General features: G+C 46.6%; 1 pseudogene; it reads right to left on the reverse strand.

The window, feature by feature from the left end:
• Positions 1-25,245, reverse strand: part of LOC115140369 (kinesin-like protein KIF13B) — a 98,925-nt pseudogene that overhangs the window by 21,452 nt on the left and 52,228 nt on the right.

Here is a 25,245-nt window from a genome sequence, read left to right on the forward strand (position 1 = left end):
AATATAAAACATTCATTACCTTTGACGAGCGTCTTTGTTGGCACTCCTATATGTCCCATAAACATCACAATTGGGTCTTTTTTTCGATTAAATCCGTCCATGTATACCCAAAATGTCCATTTATGAAGCCCGTCTGATCCAGGAAAAAACAGCTTTCCAAAACGCAACGTCATTTTTTTAAATAAAAAAAGTTGCCTATAAACTTTGACAAAACACTTCAAACTACTTTTGTAATCCAACTTTAGGTATTAGTAAACGTTAATAATCGATCAAATTGATCACGGGGCGATCTGTATTCAATAGCAGCAGGTCTTGAAATCTTGGTCGATATTCTCTCTTTCAAAACTTCCTCCGGTGAAACCGATGACAGGAAGTGCCGATTTCTCATTTCACCAAGGATTAACTTCAACCCAATTCCCAACACTGGCGACATCGTGTGGAAGCTGTAGGAACTGTAAACTGGGTGCTATCTATTTTCCCTTGCCATAGACAATACAGAGTACTGGTGGAGGGATATTTGTTTTTCTTTTTTTGTGAACAGTTTTCCTTGGGGTTTTGCCTGCTACTCACGTTCTGTTATAGCCACAGACATGATTTAACCAGAAACTTCAGAGTGTTTTCTATCCACACATACTATAATTTTGCGCGATTTTTAACAAAAAGATGAAAAAATTCACACGCTCCATAACAGAATCAGCATCATAAAATAGGCCTCCAAGCTAAACAGAAATCTTATCAGAAACATCTTGGATAGTTTTCACAGCTTCTACATTTTCTTAAAAAAAAAAAGGTCAAACTGATGCCAATTGAAAATTTTACACCAAAAAAATATATATATATATTTTTTATAATTGCATTTTCTCCCTGGTACCTAAAAGAGAGAAGCGGAGAAAGAGAAAACCTTTCCGATGTCAACTAGATTGAAGCATCGATTCAACAACCAATGACAGAAGAGAAGCTGCATGTGTAGGCCTATCAAATCAAATGTTACTTGTCACATGCTTCGTAAAACAACAGGTGTAGACTAACGGTGAAACACTTACCTATGGGTCACTTTCTAACAATGCAGAGTTAAAGATACCCCCCAAAAAATTGACTTTTAAAATAGTGACACTAGGAATAAATAGAGTGAATAATGAATAACGAGTAAAAAGAAAATAGCATTTCTATATACAGGGAGTGCCAGTACCACGTTGTTGTGCAGCGGTACGAGGTAATTGAGGTAGCCTTCAGAAAGTATTCACACCCCTTGAATTGTTCCAAATTATGTTGTTACAAAGTGGGATTAAAATGTGTCATTTTTGTGTCAAAATATCTACACAAAATACTCAAAAAAAATGTGAACATTTGTAAAAACAACAAAATAAAAACACTAACATACCTTGGATTAGATAAGTATTCAACCCCCAATATATATAATAAAGTCAATATGATTACAGCGATTACAGCTGTGAGTCGATCTGCATAATGTAAATCTCTAAGAGTTTTCACACACACATGGATTATGCAACGTTTGCCCACGACTTGATTAGTGTAGTATTAGCTAGCTACATAGTTGTCTTTGCTGTCTTCGTATCCAAGATAATTGTGTAGTTTAGAGTGTGTAGTCTTAGAGTGATTATCTTAATTCACCGAGGTTAGCTAGCCAGCTATTTTGTCGTCCTTAACGTAGGAGACACTCCTAGCTAGCCAATAGCCAGCCAACGTCTACTGAATAGAACTTTCGCATTCCGGTCGCATTCCGCTTCGCTCCACAGGTAGTATCACATTTTCATTTCATTTCATTACAGTCCCAACGGTGTGATTTGTTTGATCGTAGCTAGCTACATAGCTAGCTACATAGCCGTCTTTGTTTCAAAGATAATTGTGTAGTCTAGAGCGATTTTCTAGGTTAGCTAGCCAGCTATTGTCGTTCTCCTAACGCAACGTAACGTAACCAACACTGCTAGCTAGCCAGCTAGCTCCCGAAAAGCAGCATTGTAGAAACTTCACACTCAACGGTACGACTTGATTAGGGTAGTGTCAACAACGCAGCTAGCCTACCCCAGCAGTACTGTATCATTTTAATCATTTTAGTCAATTAGATTCTTGCTACGTAAGCTTAACTTTCAGAACATTCGAGACGTGTAGTCCACTTGTCATTCCAATCTCCTCTGCATTAGCGTAGCCTCTTCTCTAGCCTGTCAACTATGTGTCTGTCTATCCCTGTTCTCTCCTCTCTGCACAGACCATACAAACGCTCCACACCGCATGGCCGCGGCCACCCTAATCTGGTGGTCCCAGCGCGCACGACCCACGTGGAGTTCCAGGTCTCCGGTAGCCTCTGGAACTGCCGATCTGCGGCCAACAAGGCAGAGTTCATCTCAGCCTATGCCTCCCTCCAGTCCCTCGACTTCTTGGCTCTGACGGAAACATGGATCACCACAGACAACACCGCTACTCCTACTGCTCTCTCTTCGTCCACCCACGTGCTCTCGCACACCCCGAGAGCTTCTGGTCAGCGGGGTGGTGGCACCGGGATCCTCATCTCTCCCAAGTGGTCATTCTCTCTTTCTCCCCTTACCCATCTGTCTATCACCTCCTTTGAATTCCATGCTGTCACAGTTACCAGCCCTTTCAAGCTTAACATCCTTATCATTTATCGCCCTCCAGGTTCCCGCGGAGAGTTCAACAAGGAGCTTGATGCCTTGATAAGCTCCTTTCCTGAGGACGGCTCACCTCTCACAGTTCTGGGCGACTTTAACCTCCCCACGTCTACCTTTGACTCATTCCTCTCTGCCTCCTTCTTTCCACTCCTCTCCTCTCCTCTTTTGACCTCACCCTCTCACCTTCCCCCCCTACTCACAAGGCAGGCAATACGCTCGACCTCATCTTTACTAGATGCTGTTCCTCCACTAACCTCATTGCAACTCTCCTCCAAGTCTCCGACCACTACCTTGTATCCTTTTCCCTCTCGCTCTCATCCAACACTTCCCACACTGCCCCTACTCGGATGGTATCGCGCCGTCCCAACCTTCGCTCTCTCTCCCCCGCTACTCTCTCCTCTTCCATCCTATCATCTCTTCCTTCTGCTCAAACCTTCTCCAACCTATCTCCTGATTCTGCCTCCTCAACCCTCCTCTCCTCCCTTTCTGCATCCTTTGACTCTCTATGTCCCCTATCCTCCAGGCCGGCTCGGTCCTCCCCTCCCGCTCCGTGGCTCGACGACTCATTGCGAGCTCACAGAACAGGGCTCCGGGCAGCCGAGCGGAAATGGAGGAAAACTCGCCTCCCTGCGGACCTGGCATCCTTTCACTCCCTCCTCTCTACATTTTCCTCCTCTGTCTCTGCTGCTAAAGCCACTTTCTACCACTCTAAATTCCAAGCATCTGCCTCTAACCCTAGGAAGCTCTTTGCCACCTTCTCCTCCCTCTTGAAACCTCCTCCCCCTCCCCCTCCTCCCTCTCTGCAGATGACTTCGTCAACCATTTTGAAAAGAAGGTCGACGACATCCGATCCTCGTTTGCTAAGTCAAACGACACCGCTGGTTCTGCTCACACTGCCCTACCCTGTGCTCTGACCTCTTTCTCCCCTCTCTCTCCAGATGACATCTCGCGTCTTGTGACGGCCGGCCGCCCAACAACCTGCCCGCTTGACCCTATCCCCTCCTCTCTTCTCCAGACCATCTCCGGTGACCTTCTCCCTTACCTCACCTCGCTCATCAACTCATCCCTGACCGCTGGCTACGTCCCTCCCGTCTTCAAGAGAGCGAGAGTTGCACCCCTTCTGAAAAAACCTACACTCGATCCCTCCGATGTCAACAACTACAGACCAGTATCCCTTCTTTCTTTTCTCTCCAAAACTCTTGAACGTGCCGTCCTTGGCCAGCTCTCCCGCTATCTCTCTCAGAATGACCTTCTTGATCCAAATCAGTCAGGTTTCAAGACTAGTCATTCAACTGAGACTGCTCTTCTCTGTATCACGGAGGCGCTCCGCACTGCTAAAGCTAACTCTCTCTCCTCTGCTCTCATCCTTCTAGACCTATCGGCTGCCTTCGATACTGTGAACCATCAGATCCTCCTCTCCACCCTCTCCGAGTTGGGCATCTCCGGCGCGGCCCACGCTTGGTTGCGTCCTACCTGACAGGTCGCTCCTACCAGGTGGCGTGGCGAGAATCCGTCTCCTCACCACGTGCTCTCACCACTGGTGTCCCCCAGGCTCTGTTCTAGGCCCTCTCCTATTCTCGCTATACACCAAGTCACTTGGCTCTGTCATAACCTCACATGGTCTCTCCTATCATTGCTATGCAGACGACACACAATTAATCTTCTCCTTTCCCCCTTCTGACGACCAGGTGGCGAATCGCATCTCTGCATGTCTGGCAGACATATCAGTGTGGATGACGGATCATCACCTCAAGCTGAACCTCGGCAAGACGGAGCTGCTCTTCCTCCCGGGGAAGGACTGCCCGTTCCATGATCTCGCCATCACGGTTGACAACTCCATTGTGTCCTCGTCCCAGAGCGCTAAGAACCTTGGCGTGATCCTGGACAACACCCTGTCGTTCTCAAATAACATCAAGGCGGTGGCCCGTTCCTGTAGGTTCATGCTCTACAACATCCGCAGAGTACGACCCTGCCTCACACAGGAAGCGGCGCAGGTCCTAATCCAGGCACTTGTCATCTCCCGTCTGGATTACTGCAACTCGCTGTTGGCTGGGCTCCCTGCCTGTGCCATTAAACCCCTACAACTCATCCAGAACGCCGCAGCCCGTCTGGTGTTCAACCTTCCCAAGTTCTCTCACGTCACCCCGCTCCTCCGCTCTCTCCACTGGCTTCCAGTTGAAGCTCGCATCCGCTACAAGACCATGGTGCTTGCCTACGGAGCTGTGAGGGGAACGGCACCTCAGTACCTCCAGGCTCTGATCAGGCCCTACACCCAAACAAGGGCACTGCGTTCATCCACCTCTGGCCTGCTCGCCTCCCTACCACTGAGGAAGTACAGTTCCCGCTCAGCCCAGTCAAAACTGTTCGCTGCTCTGGCCCCCCAATGGTGGAACAAACTCCCTCACGACGCCAGGACAGCGGAGTCAATCACCACCTTCCGGAGACACCTGAAACCCCACCTCTTTAAGGAATACCTAGGATAGGATAAAGTAATCCTTCTCACCCCCCCTTAAAAGACCTAGATGCACTATTGTAAAGTGGCTGTTCCACTGGATGTCATAAGGTGAAAGCACCAATTTGTAAGTCGCTCTGGATAAGAGCGTCTGCTAAATGACTTAAATGTAAATGTAAATGTTATTGTCCTGCTCGAATGTGACTTCATCTCCCAGTGTCTGGTGGAAAGCAGACTGAACCAGGTTTTCCTCTAGGATTTTGACTGAGCTTTGCTCCATTCCGTTTCTCCCCAGTCCCTAACGATTACAAGCATACCCATAACATGATGCAGCCCCCACTATGCTAAAGAACATGGAGAGTGGTACTCAGTAATGTGTTGTTTGCCCCAAACATAACACTTTGTATTCAGGACAAAAAGTGAAATGCTTTGCCCAATTTTTTTGCAGTATTTACTTTAGTGCCTTGTTGCAAACAGGATGCATGTTTTGGAATATTTTTTATTCTGTACAGGCTTCCTTCTTTTCACTCTCAATTAGGTTAGTATTGTGGAGTTTTAAAGTCACCATTTGCCTTATGTGCAAAGCTGTCAGAGGGTGGCTACTTTGAAGAAAATCAAATATTAAATATATTTAGATTTGTTTAACACTTTTTTGGTTACTACATGATTCCATATGTGTTATTCAACAATGTTTTGATGTCTTCACTATTATTCTACAATGTAGAAAATAGTAAAAATAAAGAAAAACGCTTGAATGAGTAGGCGTGTCCAAACTTTTGACTGTTACTCTGAAATTAGTAAACTGAAATGGTCCACCCACACAGACAGCGTGGGGAAGAAGGCAGCCTCTTCAACCTCAGGAGGCTGAAGAAATTTGGCTACTCACCAAAAACACTCAAACTTTTACAGATGCACAATCGAGAGCATCCTATTGGGTTGTATCACCGCCTGGTACGGCAACTGCTCCTCCCACAACCGTAAGGCTCTCCAGAGGGTAGTGAGGTCTGCACAACGCATCACCGGGGGCAAACTACCTGCCCTCCAGGACAACTACACCACCCGATGTCACAGGAAGGCCAAAAAGATCATCAAGGACAACAACCACCCGAGCCACTACCTGTTCACCCCGCTATCATCCAGAAGGCGAGGTCAGTACAGGTGCATCAAAGCAGGGACCGAGAGACTGAAAAACAGCTTCTATCTCAAGGCCATCAGACTGTTAAACAGCCATCACTAACATTGAGTGGCTGCTGCCAACATACTGACTCATCTCTAGCCACAACAAAATTGATGTAATAAATGTATCACTAGCCACTTTAAACAATGCCACTTTATATAAAAGTAATCTTTATATAATGTTTACCTACTCTACATTACTCATCTCATATGTGTCATGACGTTGGCCTCTTTGGGTATAGCAAGCCCATCCCCCTCTCCCTGCCTCCCCCTTGTCTCCTTCAACTAGGTTGCTGTGGTCAGAGAGCCCTCGTAAATTCCTGAGGATCTCCTCATGGACACACAGTATAGAGAGGGAGTACATTTTCATGGAGAACAAAGGAATTCCTTCCACCTCACAGAACTTGAGGTCCGAACAAATTTCATGTTCCGGAGAAAGTATAAAAGATCGGTGAAGAATCCAGCTACGAACTGGTCTGTTTGTTACAACTTGGGGAAGCTCATGGGAGACGGTGTGGCCACATTACCATAACGCTGTTTATATAATAGCCTCAGATATGAGGTTGACATGTAATTGTTGTATAAGATGAATGAGTGAGTATGATACTGTTTGTATAATTGTGTAATATGATTTTGGACTGTTTAATGAAGAAAAATACAATTCCCTTTTGATTTGAACTAAATCAGAGGACCGCCCCTGAGCCCAGTTAGGGTCAGACATCCTGGGACAGCCCTTTTCGGCCCTTCCGAATAAAACCCCCACTCGGGTTTTCGATCAGCAGACCGAGCTGACCTCAATTACGAGAGTAAAGGTTGCAGACCATGTTTTTCTCCATTAGGAGGGACAAAGGTTGTAGATCATTGCTGAATCTTTTAACCATACCACGTGGTTAAACTCTTAGACTATTGATACCGACAGAATAAGAACAAGTCTTTGATATTAATTACTAGTCTGCAGCTAGGAATTCGGTATCATTGAACGCGAAGAACAACAATCGCCGAAACACCCATTCTATAACGAATGTCACTCTGAACTATCCCCTCTTACCACAACCGAGAGAGAGAGGGAAAGAGACGGAAAATTCTACAAAAGAAGCAAACTTTTCACCAGCAATCAAGACGACACACTGAGCGTAAATATATATATTGATTGCAATTGTTCCCGAATGAGTGAGCGTTCATATGTAAAGTATTAGCATTTCAATTGTTAGAATTATTAACTCTGTAGTGACTTCTTAGTCGACCCCCACTTCCCCTTTTGTCTAACAAGCCACCATTCTGGTTCAGCCCACTAGGGCACATTCTCCTATCATTTCATGTAACCATATTTACTGTTTGTTTATGCATTTCTGGGAATTACTTAGTTAGTAATAAATACATTATTTAAGACAATTGATGTATGGATGACTCAATGAAGACTGGGTTCGTGCAGATAACCAACAATTTACGACGTTTGGAATGAGACTAACGTGAGGTAAAGTAAATAATTAATTAATTCGAAGACTAACTGATCAGAAAAAATATCTGAAAAGTTATTTTAGGAAATGATAACTTTGTAATCGGAATATATTCCTTGGTGCCCCGACTTCCTAGTTAATTAAGTCTTCAGTTTAATGTGAGTAAAGACACGACATATGTATATACTGTACTCTATACCATCTACTGCATCTTGCCTATGCCGTTCGGCCATCGCTCATTCATATTTTTTTATGTACATATTCTTATTCATTCCTTTACACTTGTGTGTATGAGGTAGTTGTTGTGAAATAGTTAGGTTAGATTACTTGTTAGCTATTACTGCATGGTCAGAATTAGAAGCACAAGCACTTCGCTACATTCGCATTAACATCTGCTAACCATGTGTATGTGACAAATAAAATTTGATTTGATTTGATGATGCAGCCAGTCAAGATGCTCTCGATGGTGCAGCTGTACAACTTGTTGAGGATCTGAGGACACATGCCGAAGCTTTTCAGCCTCCTGAGGGGGAAGAGGCGTTGTCGTGCCCTATTCACACCTGTGTGGGTGTGTGTAGACCATATCAATTACTTATTGATGTGGACACGGAGGAACTTTAAGCTCTCGAGCAGCACCACTACAGCCCCATTAATGTGACGTTGAGACAAGAGGTTGTTGTCACCAAGGCTGTCTCATCATCGTCGTGATCAGACGACCCATTGTTGTGGATGTTTCCTGTAGTCCCCAATCAGCTCCTTTGTCTTGCTGACGTTGAGACAAGAGGTTGTTGTCACCAAGGCTGTCTCATCATCGTCGTGATCAGACGACCCATTGTTGTGGATGTTTCCTGTAGTCCCCAATCAGCTCCTTTGTCTTGCTGACGTTGAGACAAGAGGTTGTTGTCACCAAGGCTGTCTCATCATCGTCGTGATCAGACGACCCATTGTTGTGGATGTTTCCTGTAGTCCCCAATCAGCTCCTTTGTCTTGCTGACGTTGAGACAAGAGGTTGTTGTCACCAAGGCTGTCTCATCATCGTCGTGATCAGACGACCCATTAATGTGGATGTTTCCTGTAGTCCCCAATCAGCTCCTTTGTCTTGCTGACGTTGAGACAAGAGGTTGTTGTCACCAAGGCTGTCTCATCATCGTCGTGATCAGACGGCCCATTGTTGTGTCATCAGCAAACTTAATTTTAATGTTGTTGGAGTAATGTTGGAGTAATGTTGGAGTCGTGCGAGGCCATGCAGTCGTGGGTGAACAGGGAGTACAGGAGGGGACTAAGCACGCATCCCTGAAGGGACCCGGTGTTGATGGTTCGCGTGGCAGATGTGTTGTTGACTACCAACACCACCTGGGGACGGCCCATCAGGAAGTCCAGGATCAAGTTTCAGAGGGAGGGGTTCAGTTCCAGGGTCCCAGCTTGGTGATGAGCTTGGAGGGGACAATGGTGTTGAATGCTGGGCTGTAGTCAATGAACAGCATTCTGCACAGCTAGAAGAGGACTGGCCACCCCTCATAGCCTGGTTCCACTCTAGGTTTCTTCCTAGGTTCCTGCCTTTCTAGGGAGTTTTTCCTAGCCACCGTGCTTCTACACCTGCATTGCTTGCTGTTTGGGGTTTTAGGCTGGGTTTCTGTACAGCACTGTGTGATATCAGCTGATGTAAAAATGACTTTATAAATACATTTGATTGATTGATTCTTACATAGGTATTCATTTAGTCCAGGTGTATGAGGGCAGTGTGGAGGAGATATTGCGTCATCTGTGGATTTTTTTGGGGCGGTATGCGAATTGGAGTGGGTCTAGGGGTTTCTGGGATAATGGTGTTGATATGAGCCATGACCAGCCTTTCAAACCCATTTCATGGATATAGATGTGAGTGCTACGGAGCGATACTCATTTAGACAGGTTACCTTGGTTTTCTTGGGCACAGGGACTATGGTGGTCTGCTTGAAACAAATTGGTTTTACAGACCAGGTCAGGGACAGGTTGAAAATCTAAATTATAGACAAGTTGACTAACAAATAGCAACCAAATTGTCGGAAATTATAAGCAGAAACATTAGGCTTGGGAAAAAAAAAATGGCTCCTGCACCCCCTGTCAAAAAGAATGTTCCGGTATCTCTGACTGTGGCAGCGTATTTTCTATATTAGCGGGTCGGGTGCAGACCTCAGATTTTCACATATAGTCTGGTGGTTGCAGATAGGTTATTAGCAATTACGGGCATGTGAACAAACACAAACGCACGCACACACACACACCCTTTACCTCTCAGCGGGGGCTCCAGGGATCCCGCTACCAGTCGAAGGTAACAGGACGGAGTTACGTTCCTCTGTCAGGGTCAAACGCCACTCTAACAGCTGGGCCTCCCTCTCCACGTCGTCCTCTGACTTATCTACAAACACAATACTATTTCAGCTGCATAACACTCATTATCAATACTATTTTAGCTGCATAACACTCATTATCAATACTATTTAACTGTAAAACACTCATTATTAATAGTATTTTAGCTGCATAACACTCATTATCAATACTATTTAACTGTAAAACACTCATTATCAATAGTATTTAACTGTGAAACACATTAATAATAGTATTTTAACTGTAAAACACTCATTATTAATAGTATTTTAACTGTAAAACACTCATTATTACTACTGTTAATAATCGTATTTTAACTGGCATACTCTCATTATTAATAGTATTTCAACTGTAAAACACTCATTATTACTAAGATTTTTGTTCAAATACAAGTCATGAATATGCTCTGTGTGTAATGTAATGTGTCAGTCAGTCTGACCAGGCTTTTGGACCATCTTCTGCAGGTGCTGGTCCAGGTACTGTTGCCTCTTAGTGAGAGTGGTCAGCCACTGGTCCCTTAACCTCTCCAGATCACCTTCCTGCGCGCACACACACACACACACACACACACACACCAGTATTATCAGAACAAAGTTCAGTTTTGCTTTGCTGTGCCCTACTAAACAACCCCCTGTGACTACTTTCCTTCACTCAACATCCATTGCATTTTCTTGATTGCTCCCATCCTCTTTCCTCACCTCCTAAAAATTCACTGGATGAGAAAATCAGAGGGGATGGACCTCTGATCTTCTAATCCCCCCCAAAAAATTGAGGAGGCTACGAGAAGAGAGGACGCGAAGAATCAACAAAAAAATGCAATTGAGATTCTCCCAATGTCTCAAACTAACTATTAAAACGGATTGCAGTCAGTGTTACCTGATAGCTGTCCACGTCCTCATCCCAGCGGCAGATCTCGCGTACCTCCACGTTGCCAATGGATACAGAGAGGATGTTTGTGGCGATGAGGGGCATGGTTCCTGAGTCAGGTACGGACCGTACCTCCACCTGCAAACGACGAGACTGGCCCTGGGTGGGGAGGGGGATAGAGACAGGGTTAATTAGTACCCCAGGAGGGGGATAGAGACAGGGTCAAGATTAGTGGCATGGTTACTGAGTCTGAGACTGGCCCTGGGTGGGGAGGGGGATAGAGACAGGGTTAAGGTTAGAGGCATGGTTACTGAGTCTGAGACTGGCCCTGGGTGGGGAGGGGGATAGAGACAGGGTTAAGGTTAGAGGCATGGTTCCTGAGTCTGAGACTGGCCCTGGGTGGGGAGGGGGATAGAGACAGGGTCAAGATTAGAGGCTTGGTTCCTGAGTCCGAGACTGGCCCTGGGTGGGGAGGGGGTTAGAGACAGGGTTAAGGTTAGAGGCATGGTTCCTGAGTCTGAGACTGGCCCTGGGTGGGGAGGGGGTTAGAGACAGGGTTAAGATTAGAGGCATGGTTCCTGAGTCCGAGACTGGCCCTGGGTGGGGAGGGGGTTAGAGACAGGGTTAAGGTTAGAGGCATGGTTACTGGAAGGAACGTACCTCCACACGACAAGACTGGACCTACTAAACACTTATTTCATGTGCCTATCACATGATCTATGACGTTTTCATCTAGAACCCATCTATCCATAAGATGGAAACTTCTGTACACACTCCTGTTTGAGAAACACACACACACACACACCACACACACACAAACACACACACACAGTGGGGGAATAAAGTATTTAGTCAGCCACCAATTGTGCAAGTTCTCCCACTTAAAAAGATGACAGACAAAATTAGATTTTTTTTTTTCCTTAAATCACATTGTAGGATTTTTAATGAATTTATTTGCAAATTATGGTGGAAAATAAGTATTCGGTCACCTACAAACAAGCAAGATTTCTGGCTCTCACAGACCTGTAACTTCTTCTTTAAGAGGCTCCTCTGTCCTCCACTCGTTACCTGTATTAATGGCACCTGTTTGAACTTTGTTATCAGTATAAAAGACACCTGTCCACAACCTCAAACAGTCACACTCCAAACTCCACTATGGCCAAGACCAAAGAGCTGTCAAAGGACACCAGAAACAAAATTGTAGACCTGCACCAGGCTGGGAAGACTGAATCTGCAATAGGTAAGCAGCTTGGTTTGAAGAAATCAACTGTGGGAGCAATTATTAGGAAATGGAAGACATACAAGACCACTGATAATCTCCCTCGATCTGGGGCTCCACGCAAGATCTCACCCCGTGGGGTCAAAATTATCACAAGAACGGTGAGCAAAAATCCCAGAACCACACGGGGGGACCTAGTGAATGACCTGCAGAGAGCTGGGACCAAAGTAACAAAGCCTACCATCAGTAACACACTACGCCGCCAGGGACTCAAATCCTGCAGTACCAGACGTGTCCCCCTGCTTAAGCCAGTACATGTCCAGGCCCGTCTGAAGTTTGCTAGAGCGCATTTGGATGATCCAGAAGAAGATTGGGAGAATGTCATATGGTCAGATGAAACCAAAATAAAACTTTTTGGTAAAAACTCAACTCGTCGTGTTTGTAGGACAAAGAATGCTGAGTTGCATCCAAAGAACACCATACCTACTGTGAAGCATGGGGGTGGAAACATCATGCTTTGGGGCTGTTTTTCTGCAAAGGGACCAGGACGACTGATCCGTGTAAAGGAAAGAATGAATGGGGCCATGTATCGTGAGATTTTGAGTGAAAACCTCCTTCCATCAGCAAGGGCATTGAAGATGAAACGTGGCTGGGTCTTTCAGCATGACAATGATCGCAAACACAATGCCCGGGCAACGAAGGAGTGGCTTCGTAAGAAGCATTTCAAGGTCCTGGAGTGGCCTAGCCAGTCTCCAGATCTCAACCCCATAGAAAATCTTTGGAGGGAGTTGAAAGTCCGTGTTGCCCAGCAACAGCCCCAAAACATCACTGCTCTAGAGGAGATCTGCATTGAGGAATGGGCCAAAATACCAGCAACAGTGTGTGAAAACCTTGTGAAGACTTACAGAAAACGTTTGACCTCTGTCATTGCCAACAAAGGGTATATAACAAAGTATTGAGATAAACTTTTGTTATTGACCAAATACTTATTTTCCACCATAATTTGCAAATAAATACATTAAAAATCCTACAATGTGATTTTCTGGAGTTTTTTTTCTAATTTTGTCTGTCATAGTTGAAGTGTACCTATGATGAAAATTACAGGCCTCTGTCATCTTTTTAAGTGGGAGAACTTACACAATTGGTGGCTGACTAAATACTTTTTTGTCCTACTGTACACACACACACACACACACACACAGTAGATTGTCCTCACAAGAATAGAAAAAATACACAGAAACACAGCTACCTGTCTGAGTTGGAAGATGCCCCCGGTGCGTACGTCCTTGGGTGGTAGGACCTCTACAGGGGTGAACTCTCCTGCGTCATTCAGCTCCAACACCTGAACCCAGAGATCCAGCCTACGAGTCACCTCACTCCACCTGGAGACACACAGACCAGATATTGTACCAGACCAGACATTAAACCAGACATTATATCAGACCAGACATTATACCAGACCAGACATTAAACCAGACATTATATCAGACCAGACATTATACCAGACCAGACATTAAACCAGACATTATACCAGACATTATACCAGACCAGACATTATACCAGACCAGACATTAAACCAGTCATTATACCAGACCAGACATTAAACCAGTCATTATACCAGACCAGACATTAAACCAGACCAGACATTAAACCAGACCAGACATTAAACCAGACCAGACATTAAACCAGACCAGACCAGACATTATACCAGACCAGACATTATACCAGACCAGACATTATACCAGACCAGACATTATACCAGACCAGACATTATACCAGACATTATACCAGACCAGACATTATACCAGACATTATACCAGACCAGACATTATACCAGACATTATACCAGACCAGACATTATACCAGACCAGACATTATACCAGACATTATACCAGACCAGACATTATACCAGACCAGACATTATACCAGACATTATACCAGACATTATACCAGACATTATACCAGACCAGACATTATACCAGACATTATACCAGACCAGACATTATACCAGACCAGACATTATACCAGACATTATACCAGACCAGTCATTATACCAGACCAGACCAGACATTATACCAGACATTATACCAGACATTATACCAGACCAGACCAGACATTATACCAGACCAGACATTATACCAGACCAGACATTATACCAGACCAGACATTACACCAGACCAGACATTATACCAGTCATTATACCAGACATTACACCAGACCAGACACCAGTCATTATACCAGACCAGACATGGTACCAGACCAGACCAGACATTATACCAGACCAGACATTATACCAGACCAGTAATTACACCAGACCAGTAATTACACCAGACCAGACATTATACCAGACCAGACATTATACCAGACCAGACCAGACATTATACCAGACCAGACATTATACCAGACCAGTCATTACACCAGACCAGTCATTACACCAGACCAGACATTATACCAGACCAGACCAGACATTATACCAGACATTATACCAGACATTATACCAGACCAGTAATTACACCAGACCAGACATTACACCAGACCAGACATTACACCAGACCAGACATTATACCAGACCAGACCAGACATTATACCAGACCAGACATTATACCAGACCAGACATTATACCAGACAATATACCAGACATTATACCAGACCAGACATTATACCAGACCAGACCAGACATTATACCAGACAATATACCAGACATTATACCAGACATTATACCAGACCAGACATTATACCAGACCAGACATTATACCAGACCAGACATTACACCAGACCAGACATTATACCAGACCAGACCAGACATTATACCAGACCAGACATTATACCAGACCAGACATTATACCAGACAATATACCAGACATTATACCAGACCAGACATTATACCAGACCAGACCAGACATTATACCAGACAATATACCAGACATTATACCAGACATTATACCAGACCAGACCAGACATTACACCAGACCAGACATTACACCAGACCAGACATTACACCAGACATTACACCAGACCAGACACCAGTCATTATACCAGACCAGACATTGTACCAGACCAGACATTATACCAGACCAGACATTACACCAGACCAGACATTATACCAGACCAGTAATTACACCAGACCTGACATTATACCAGACCTGACATTATACCAGACCAGACCAGACATTACACCAGACCAGACATTATACCAGACCAGACCAGACATTATACCAGACCAGACATTATACCAGACCAGTCATTACACCAGACCAGACATTATACCAGACCAGACCAGACATTATACCAGACCAGACATTATACCAGACCAGACATTATACCAGACATTATACCAGACCAGTCATTATACCAGACCAGACCAGACATTATACCAGACATTATACCAGACATTATACCAGACCAGACCAGACATTATACCAGACCAGACATTATACCAGACCAGACATTATACCAGACCAGACATTACACCAGACCAGACATTATACCAGTCATTATACCAGACATTACACCAGACCAGACACCAGTCATTATACCAGACCAGACATGGTACCAGACCAGACCAGACATTATACCAGACCAGACATTATACCAGACCAGTAATTACACCAGACCAGTAATTACACAGACCAGATTATACCAGACCAGACATTATACCAGACCAGACCAGACATTATACCAGACCAGACATTATACCAGACCAGTCATTACACCAGACCAGTCATTACACCAGACCAGACATTATACCAGACCAGACCAGACATTATACCAGACATTATACCAGACATTATACCAGACCAGTAATTACACCAGACCAGACATTACACCAGACCAGACATTACACCAGACCAGACATTATACCAGACCAGACCAGACATTATACCAGACCAGACATTATACCAGACCAGACATTATACCAGACAATATACCAGACATTATACCAGACCAGACATTATACCAGACCAGACCAGACATTATACCAGACAATATACCAGACATTATACCAGACATTATACCAGACCAGACATTATACCAGACCAGACCAGACATTATACCAGACCAGACATTACACCAGACCAGACATTATACCAGACCAGACCAGACATTATACCAGACCAGACATTATACCAGACCAGACCAGACATTATACCAGACAATATACCAGACATTATACCAGACCAGACATTATACCAGACCAGACCAGACATTATACCAGACCAGACATTACACCAGACCAGACATTACACCAGACCAGACATTACACCAGACATTACACCAGACCAGACACCAGTCATTATACCAGACCAGACATTGTACCAGACCAGACATTATACCAGACCAGACATTACACCAGACCAGACATTATACCAGACCAGTAATTACACCAGACCTGACATTATACCAGACCTGACATTATACCAGACCAGACCAGACATTACACCAGACCAGACATTATACCAGACCAGACCAGACATTATACCAGACCAGACATTATACCAGACCAGTCATTACACCAGACCAGACATTATACCAGACCAGACCAGACATTATACCAGACCAGACATTATACCAGACAATATACCAGACATTATACCAGACCAGACATTATACCAGACCAGACCAGACATTATACCAGACAATATACCAGACATTATACCAGACATTATACCAGACCAGACCAGACCAGACATTACACCAGACCAGACATTACACCAGACCAGACATTACACCAGACATTACACCAGACCAGACACCAGTCATTATACCAGACCAGACATTGTACCAGACCAGACATTATACCAGACCAGACATTACACCAGACCAGACATTATACCAGACCAGTAATTACACCAGACCTGACATTATACCAGACCTGACATTATACCAGACCAGACCAGACATTACACCAGACCAGACATTATACCAGACCAGACCAGACATTATACCAGACCAGACATTATACCAGACCAGTCATTACACCAGACCAGACATTATACCAGACCAGACCAGACATTATACCAGACCAGACATTATACCAGACCAGACATTATACCAGACCAGTCATTACACCAGACCAGACATTACACCAGACCAGACATTACACCAGACCAGACATTACACCAGACCAGACATTATACCAGACCAGACATTACACCAGACCAGACATTACACCAGACCAGACATTATACCAGACCAGACATTATACCAGACCAGACATTACACCAGACCAGACATTACACCAGACCAGACATTACACCAGACCAGACCAGACATTATACCAGACCAGACATTATACCAGACCAGACATTACACCAGACCAGACATTACACCAGACCAGACCAGACATTATACCAGACCAGACATTACACCAGACCAGACCAGACATTACACCAGACCAGACATTACCGGAGTCGTACTCATTAGTGCCCACTTAGCAAAACATTTTGCAACCGGAACACATTTTCCAATGAAAAATAGAGTTTCTTATTGAACAAGTCCAGATAGCCCCTCGTTTCATCCACTTGGGTTCTAGTGAATTACAACCCAGTACACACGAACCCATATGTCCCATCTCCTACTAGATCTCACCTCTCTCTGAGGGTTCGTGTCTTGGCCTGAATGACTCCCAGATCCCAGAGAGCCAGGTTCCTGCGGTGGTTCACCTGTTTATGTCCAAACACCTCGATGGCCACTGCCCCCTCCGCCACAAACTCCACAAACTCCTCGGACACACACACCTCCAGCTCCTGGGAACAAACACGCATAGACAAACAAACATGGGCACTGTTCTACGGTTCTTCTGCTTTACTCTGGGTAGGTTTGCAAAATCCTGGAAACTTGGCGATGGCTGATTTTTTATTTATCCTAACCAACTGTATTATTTAGTTCGTTTTTTTTGTTGTTGCATTGTTTGTAACTTATTTTGTACATAATATTGCTGCTACCGTCTCTTATGACCGAAAGAGCTTTCTGGATAACAGAACAGAGATTACTCATCTCGAACTGGACGAAGATTATTTATTTTTACGACGCTCTGTCAGATGTGGCAGGGCTATTACAAACTATTACAGACAACAAAGGGAAACTGCCGTGAGATGCCCAGTGACGCGAGCCTACAAGACGAGCTAAATGCCTTTTTATGTTCGCTTCGAGGCAAGCAACACTGAAGCATGCATGAGAGCACCAGCTGTTCTGGACAACTGTGTGATCACCCTTGTCATGGATCCCTCCGGAACTTTCATCAGGCACACCTGTCCCCTATTTCCAATGATTAGTATATATGTGCCCTTTGGTTTCCATGGTCTTGTCCATTATTGTTACAATGTCCGTTGGTACGTGTGAGTACCTGTGTTGTGTGTTTTGGGATTTCGTACCCATGTGGATTGCGCAAATGATTACGGGTCTCGTTCCGTGTGATAATCATTGTGCGCGTGTGTTATTTATTCGAGGTACTCCTCGCTCTTTTGTTTGGGTTCCAGCCCTGTGTTTTTGTAAAGTGTTTGTTTGGTCTTCGTCCCTTGCCTATACACGGAACACCATCATTTGGGTACAATAAAAAACCATATTACGCATTCCTGCTTCTGTCTCCCGAATCAATTATACCAACTAGACAACCCTCTACGTAGCCAATGTGAGCAAGACCTTTAAACAGGTAAACATTCATAAAGCCGAAGGCCAGACGGATTACCAGGATGTGTACTCAAAGCGCGGACCAACTGGCAAGTGTCTTCACTGACATTTACAACCTCTCCCTGACAGAGTCTGTAATACCTACATGTTTCAAGCAGACAACCATAGTCCCTGTTCCCAGGTAACCTGGCTGAATGATTACCTACACACACCCGGTACCGGTACCCCCTGTATATCGCCTCCACATTGATTTGGTACTGGTACCCCCTGTATATAGCCTCCACACTGACCCAGTACCGGTACCCCCTGTATATAGCCTCCACACTGACCCGGTACCGGTACCCCATGTATATAGCCTCCACACTGACCCAGTACCGGTACCCCCTGTATATAGCCTCCACACTGACCCGGTAGCGGTACCCCATGTATATAGCCTCCACACTGACCCAGTACCGGTACCCCATGTATATAGCCTCCACACTGACCCAGTACCGGTACCCCATGTATATAGCCTCCACACTGACCCAGTACCGGTACCCCATGTATATAGCCTCCACACTGACCCAGTACCGGTACCCCATGTATATAGCCTCCACACTGACCCAGTACCGGTACCCCCTGTATATAGCCTCCACATTGATTAGGTACTGGTACCCCCTGTATATAGCCTCCACACTGACCCGGTACCCCCTGTATATAGCCTCCACACTGACCCGGTACCGGTACCCCCCGTATATAGCCTCCACACTGACCCGGTACCGGTACCCCCTGTATATAGCCTCCACACTGACCCGGTACCGGTACCGGGTACCCCATGTATATAGCCTCGTTATTGTATTACTTAATTTTTTACTTTATTTTGTAAATATTTTTTACAACTATTTCTTGAACTGCATTGTTGGTTAAGCTTACTACCTTTCACCCTGCATTATGGCGGCACTCACATTCCTATTTCAATTCCTGGAGTCGGAGGAAGCAGGGCTTGCTGCACCTCAGATGAAGAAACGACCTCCGAGCCTCAGAGCATGGGGCTTTAGGACAGGTCTGAGTGAGCGGTGAGCCCCTCCACAAAAACACTATTGTGACGCCAGTGCCTCCACGTTTGGAGTGCTACGTCAGGTGTGTCCACAAGGGGACAGGCTTCATCCAGCACAACTTAGTTTGGAAGCTTGTTTAAATGTTTAAATCCCCCCTCTCTGGCCCACTCGGTTACCCTAGGCTCAGTGAAGAGCGGTGTTAAGTTCGAAGGAATGAATCCGAGCCTCAGGCTTATCAACTGTGGAAGCGAGACGCGTATTTCATTGACCTTGTCAGGCGTGATTATATTATATATTCAACCGAAGTCTGTTGTACTGTTCAGGGAACAGTAGTTATAGTCACGTGGTGAGAGACACCTCTTTAGTGAATAAAAACACAGAAAAGGACATATAGAAAGGCCTTCAAACCTCGGCATATCTAGTGACTCCCCCATTCAGGGCCGGACGACCACATCCGGGGCCCCTACCTCCAGGAGGGTGGCTAACTTCCCGCAATTCTATCAAATTTTACCATGAGGCCGAGAGAACATTTTTTGCAGTTTTAAAGCAAATTTTCTGCAATTCTACACATTTTGTCATGGTTATGGCATGTTTATATAATATCTGGCGGGGGGGGGTGGGGTGGGGGGGGTCCCCAGGGCACATGCCCTGCGTGCCCGTTCAGTAATCCGGCCCGACTCAATTGTCCCACCTTGCTACTGTCGAAAAGTACGGTGCAGAGGGGATCTCTGCTGGTGGCTGACGGGGGTGTGGGCACCACCTCCGGGGCAATGAACACAGGCTCATCCTGCCCCCAGAAATGGTACTGGCAGAACACAAAGTTACACAGGTGGCGAGGAAGACCTGTAGCCTGCAGGATCCTGACCTGGAGACAGAGAGAGGAGGGAGGAGAGGGAGAGAGGAGGAGAAGGGAGAAGACAAAAGGGAGGAAAAGAAAGGAGGAGACAGAGAGAGAGAGGGAGGAGACAGCGGGGAGGAGAGAGAGCGGGGGAGGAGAGAAAGGGAGGAGACAGAGCAGGGAGAGAGAGAGGGAAGAGAGTGAGCGGGGAGGAGAGCGAGAGGGAAGAGAGTGAGCAGGTAGGAGAGAGAGAGAGGGAAGAGAGTGAGCAGGGAGGAGAGCGAGAGGGAGAAGAGAGAGGGGGGGAGGAGACAGAGCAGGGTGGAGAGAGAGGAAGAGAAGGGAGGAGACAGAAAGGGAGAAGACAGTGGGAGAGAGGGAGAAGACAGTGGGGAGGAGAGAGAAAAAGAAGAGAGTGAGCAGGTAGGAGAGAGAGGGAAGAGAGTGAGCAGGTAGGAGAGAGAGGGAAGAGAGTGAGCAGGTAGGAGAGAGAGGGAAGAGAGTGAGCAGGTAGGAGAGAGAGGGAAGAGAGTGAGCAGGTAGGAGAGAGAGGGAAGAGAGTGAGCAGGTAGGAGAGAGAGGGAAGAGAGTGAGCAGGGAGGAGAGTGAGGGGAAGAGAGTGAGCAGGGAGGAGAGTGAGCGGGAAGAGAGTGAGCAGGGAGGAGAGAGAGAGGGAAGAGAGTGAGCAGGGAGGAGAGAGAGAGGGAAGAGAGTGAGCAGGGAGGAGAGAGAGAGGAAGAGAGTGAGCAGGGAGGAGAGAGAGGGAAGAGAGTGAGCAGGGAGGAGAGAGAGAGGAAGAGAGTGAGCGGGAGGAGAGAGAGAGAGAGGAAGAGAGTGAGAGAGAGGGAAGAGAGTGAGCGAGGAGGAGAGAGAGAGGGAAGAGAGTGCAGGGAGGAGAGAGAGAAGAGAGTGCAGGGAGTAGAGAGAGAGGGAAGAGAGTGAGCAGGGAGGAGAGAGAGAGGGAAGAGAGTGAGCAGGGAGGAGAGAGAGGGAAGAGTGAGCAGGGAGGAGAGAGAGAGAGGAAGAGAGGGGGGGAGAGAGAGAGGGAAGAGAGAGCGGGGAGGAAAGAGAGAGGAAGAGAGAGCGGGGAGGAAAGAGAGAGGGAAGAGAGAGCGGGGAGGAGAGAGAGAGGGAAGAGAGAGCGGGGAGGAGAGAGAGAGGGAAGAGAGAGCGGGGAGGAGAGAGAGAGGGAAGAGAGAGCGGGGAGGAGAGAGAGGGAAGAGAGTGAGCGAGGAGGAGAGAGAGAGGGAAGAGAGTGCAGGGAGGAGAGAGAGAAGAGAGTGCAGGGAGGAGAGAGAGCGGGAAGAGAGTGAGCAGGGAGGAGAGAGAGAGGGAAGAGAGTGAGCAGGGAGGAGAGAGAGCGGGAAGAGAGTGAGCAGGGAGGAGAGAGAGAGGGAAGAGAGAGCGGGGAGGAGAGAGAGAGGGAAGAGAGAGAGCAGGGAGGAGAGAGAGAGGGAAGAGAGAGCGGGGAGGAGAGAGAGAGGGAAGAGAGAGCGGGGAGGAGAGAGAGAGGGAAGAGAGAGCGGGGAGGAGAGAGAGAGGGAAGAGAGAGAGCAGGGAAGAGAGAGAGAAAGACAAAAACACTTAGCGTATATATGAACACATAATACAGCAGCGTGACACAAGATCCTTTCCCTCAGAGACACTGGACATATTACATTACATGACATATTACATGACATATTACATTACATTACATATTACATGACATATTACATTACATTACATATTACATGACATATTACATATTACATTACATTACATTATATACTATATATTACATTACATATTACATCTTACATTACATATTACATATTACATTATATACTATATATTACATATTACATCTTACATTACATCTTACATTACATTATGTGTGTCTGTCTGATGTCCATCTATGCGTTTCAGGACCTGATGTTGTCTCTTACCACACACTCCATTTTGCGTTCCTGTGTCTCGCCATCTGGACTGGTCTCTCCTTTCTCCAGCCCCTCGCTCCCTCGCCACACCTCCACATGTACACGCCCTGCAACCTAACAGGAAGTCAGACAGTCAAACACACACACACGGCCGTACCTCTCCCTTCTGGTTGCTGGGTATAGCGTACTGCAGCTTGACCTTTGTAGAACATGAACACACACACACACACAGTTACACACGCACACACAGTCACACACAGTCACAGTCACACACACACACACACACGGCCGTACCTCTCCCTTCTGGTTGATGATGGGCACAGCGTACTGCAGCTTGACCTTTGTAGAACATGAACACACACACACACAGTTACACACGCACACACAGTCACACACACACACAGTCACAGTCACACACACACACACAGTCACACACACACGGCCGTACCTCTCCCTTCTGGTTGATGATGGGCACAGCGTACTGCAGCTTGACGTCGTAGAAGAGACAGGCCAGAAACACGTTGGCCACTCCTATCAGACAGTGGTTCTCCTGCTCGTCGAAGAACGGGTCGGCACGCTTGAAGTAGGAACGCATTACCTAGACAGAGACCAGGGGAGAGAGGGAGACGGGGGGGTGAGGAAAGGGGGAGAGAGTGGGTGAGGAAAGGGGGAGAGAGAGGGTGGGGAAAGGGGGAGAGGAGGGAGACGGGGGGTGAGGAAAGGGGAGAGAGAGGGAGACGGGGGTGAGGAAAGGGGGAGACGGGGTGAGGAAAGGGGGAGAGAGGGGGAGACGGGGTGAGGAAAGGGGAGAGAGAGGGAGAGGGGTGAGGAAAGGGGGAGAGAGAGGGAGACGGGTGAGGAAAGGGGGAGAGAGAGGGAGACGGAGGTGAGGAAAGGGGGAGACGGGGTGAGGAAAGGGGGAGACGGGGTGAGGAAAGGGGAGAGAGAGGGAGACGGGGTGAGGAAAGGGGGAGAGAGGGGGACGGTGTGAGGAAAGGGGAGAGAGAGGGAGAGTGGAGAAAAGGGGGAGAGAGACGGTGTGAGGAAAGGGGGAGAGAGGGACGGTGTGAGGAAAGGGGGAGAGAGAGGGGACGGTGTGAGGAAAGGGGAGATGGGGACGTGGGTGAGGAAAGGGGAGAGAGTGGGAGACGGTGTGAGGAAAGGGGGAGAGAGAGGGAGACGGTGGTGAGGAAAGGGGGAGAGAGAGGGAGACGGTGTGAGGAAAGGGGGAGAGAGAGGGAGACGGTGTGAGGAAAGGGGGAGAGAGAGGGGGACGGGGTGAGGAAAGGGGGAGAGAGGGAGACGGTGTGAGGAAAGGGGGAGAGAGGGGGACGTGGGTGAGGAAAGGGGGAGAGAGAGGGGGACGTGGGTGAGGAAAGGGGAGAGAGAGGGGGTGGGTGAGGAAAGGGGGATAGAGAGGGAGACGGTGTGAGGAAAGGGGGAGACGGGGTGAGGAAAGGGGGAGACCGTGGGTGAGGAAAGGGGGAGACAGTGGGTGAGGAAAGGGGGAGAGAGAGGGGGACTCACAGGGTTGTCATCGTCGTAGTCCTTCCACTCCTGGTACAGTTCTCTCATGTCCACCAGTCTGTTCTCCATCTTCTCCAGAGCCCAGATCTGTTTCCCTTTACCCTTACGTCTCACCTGCACCGCAGGCTCACTTAGCACCGCATCACGCTGTAGAGAGGGAAAGAGAGAGAGAGGGAGAGAGCGAGAGAGAGAAAGAGAGAGCGAGAGAGAGAAAGAGAGAGAAAGAGCGAGAAAGAGAGAGAAAGAGCGAGAAAGAGAGAGAAAGAGCGAGAGAGAGAAAGAGCGAGAGAAGAAAGAGCGAGAGAGAGAAAGAGCGAGAGAGAGAAAGAGCGAGAGAGAGAAAGAGCGAGAGAGAGAAAGAGCGAGAGAGAGCGAGAAAGAGAGAGCGAGAGCAAGAAAGATAGAAAGAGAGAAAGAGAGAGAGGGAGAGAAAGAGAGAGAGAAAAAGAGACAAAGAGAGAGGGAGAGAGACAAAGAGAGAGGGAGAAAGAGAGAGCGAGAGCAAGAAAGAGAAAAAGAGAGAAAGAGAGAGCGAGAGAGATATAGAGGGGGAAAGAGAGAGGGGAGAAAGGGTTTGTGTGTGTATATACAGTTGAAGTAGGAAGTTGACATACACTTAGGTTGGAGTAATTAAAACTCGTTTTTCAACCACTAAAAATTTCTTGTTAACAAACTATAGTTTTGGCAAGTCAGTTAGGACATCTACTTGGTGCGTGACAAGTCATTTTTCCAACAATTGTTTACAGATTATTTCACTGTATCACAATTCCAAGCTTCTGACATTTGAGTCAATTGGAGGTGTACCTGTGGATGTATTTCAAGGCCATACCTTCAAACTCAGTGCCTCTTTTGCTTGACATCATGAGAAAATCTAAAGAAATGAGTCAAGACCTCAGAAAGTTTTTTTTTTACCTCCACAAGTCTGGTTCATCCTTGGGAGCAATTTACAAACACCTGAAGGTACCACGGTCATCTGTACAAACAAAAGTACGCAAGTATAAACACCATGGGACCACTCAGCCGTCATACCGCTCAGGAAGGAGACGCGTTCTGTCTTCTAGAGATGAATGTACTTTAGTGTGAAAAGTGCAAATCAATCCCAGAACAACAGCAA

Source organism: Oncorhynchus nerka, linkage group LG13, assembly GCF_034236695.1.
Source record: "Oncorhynchus nerka isolate Pitt River linkage group LG13, Oner_Uvic_2.0, whole genome shotgun sequence".
NCBI classification, from domain to species: Eukaryota; Metazoa; Chordata; class Actinopteri; order Salmoniformes; family Salmonidae; genus Oncorhynchus; species Oncorhynchus nerka.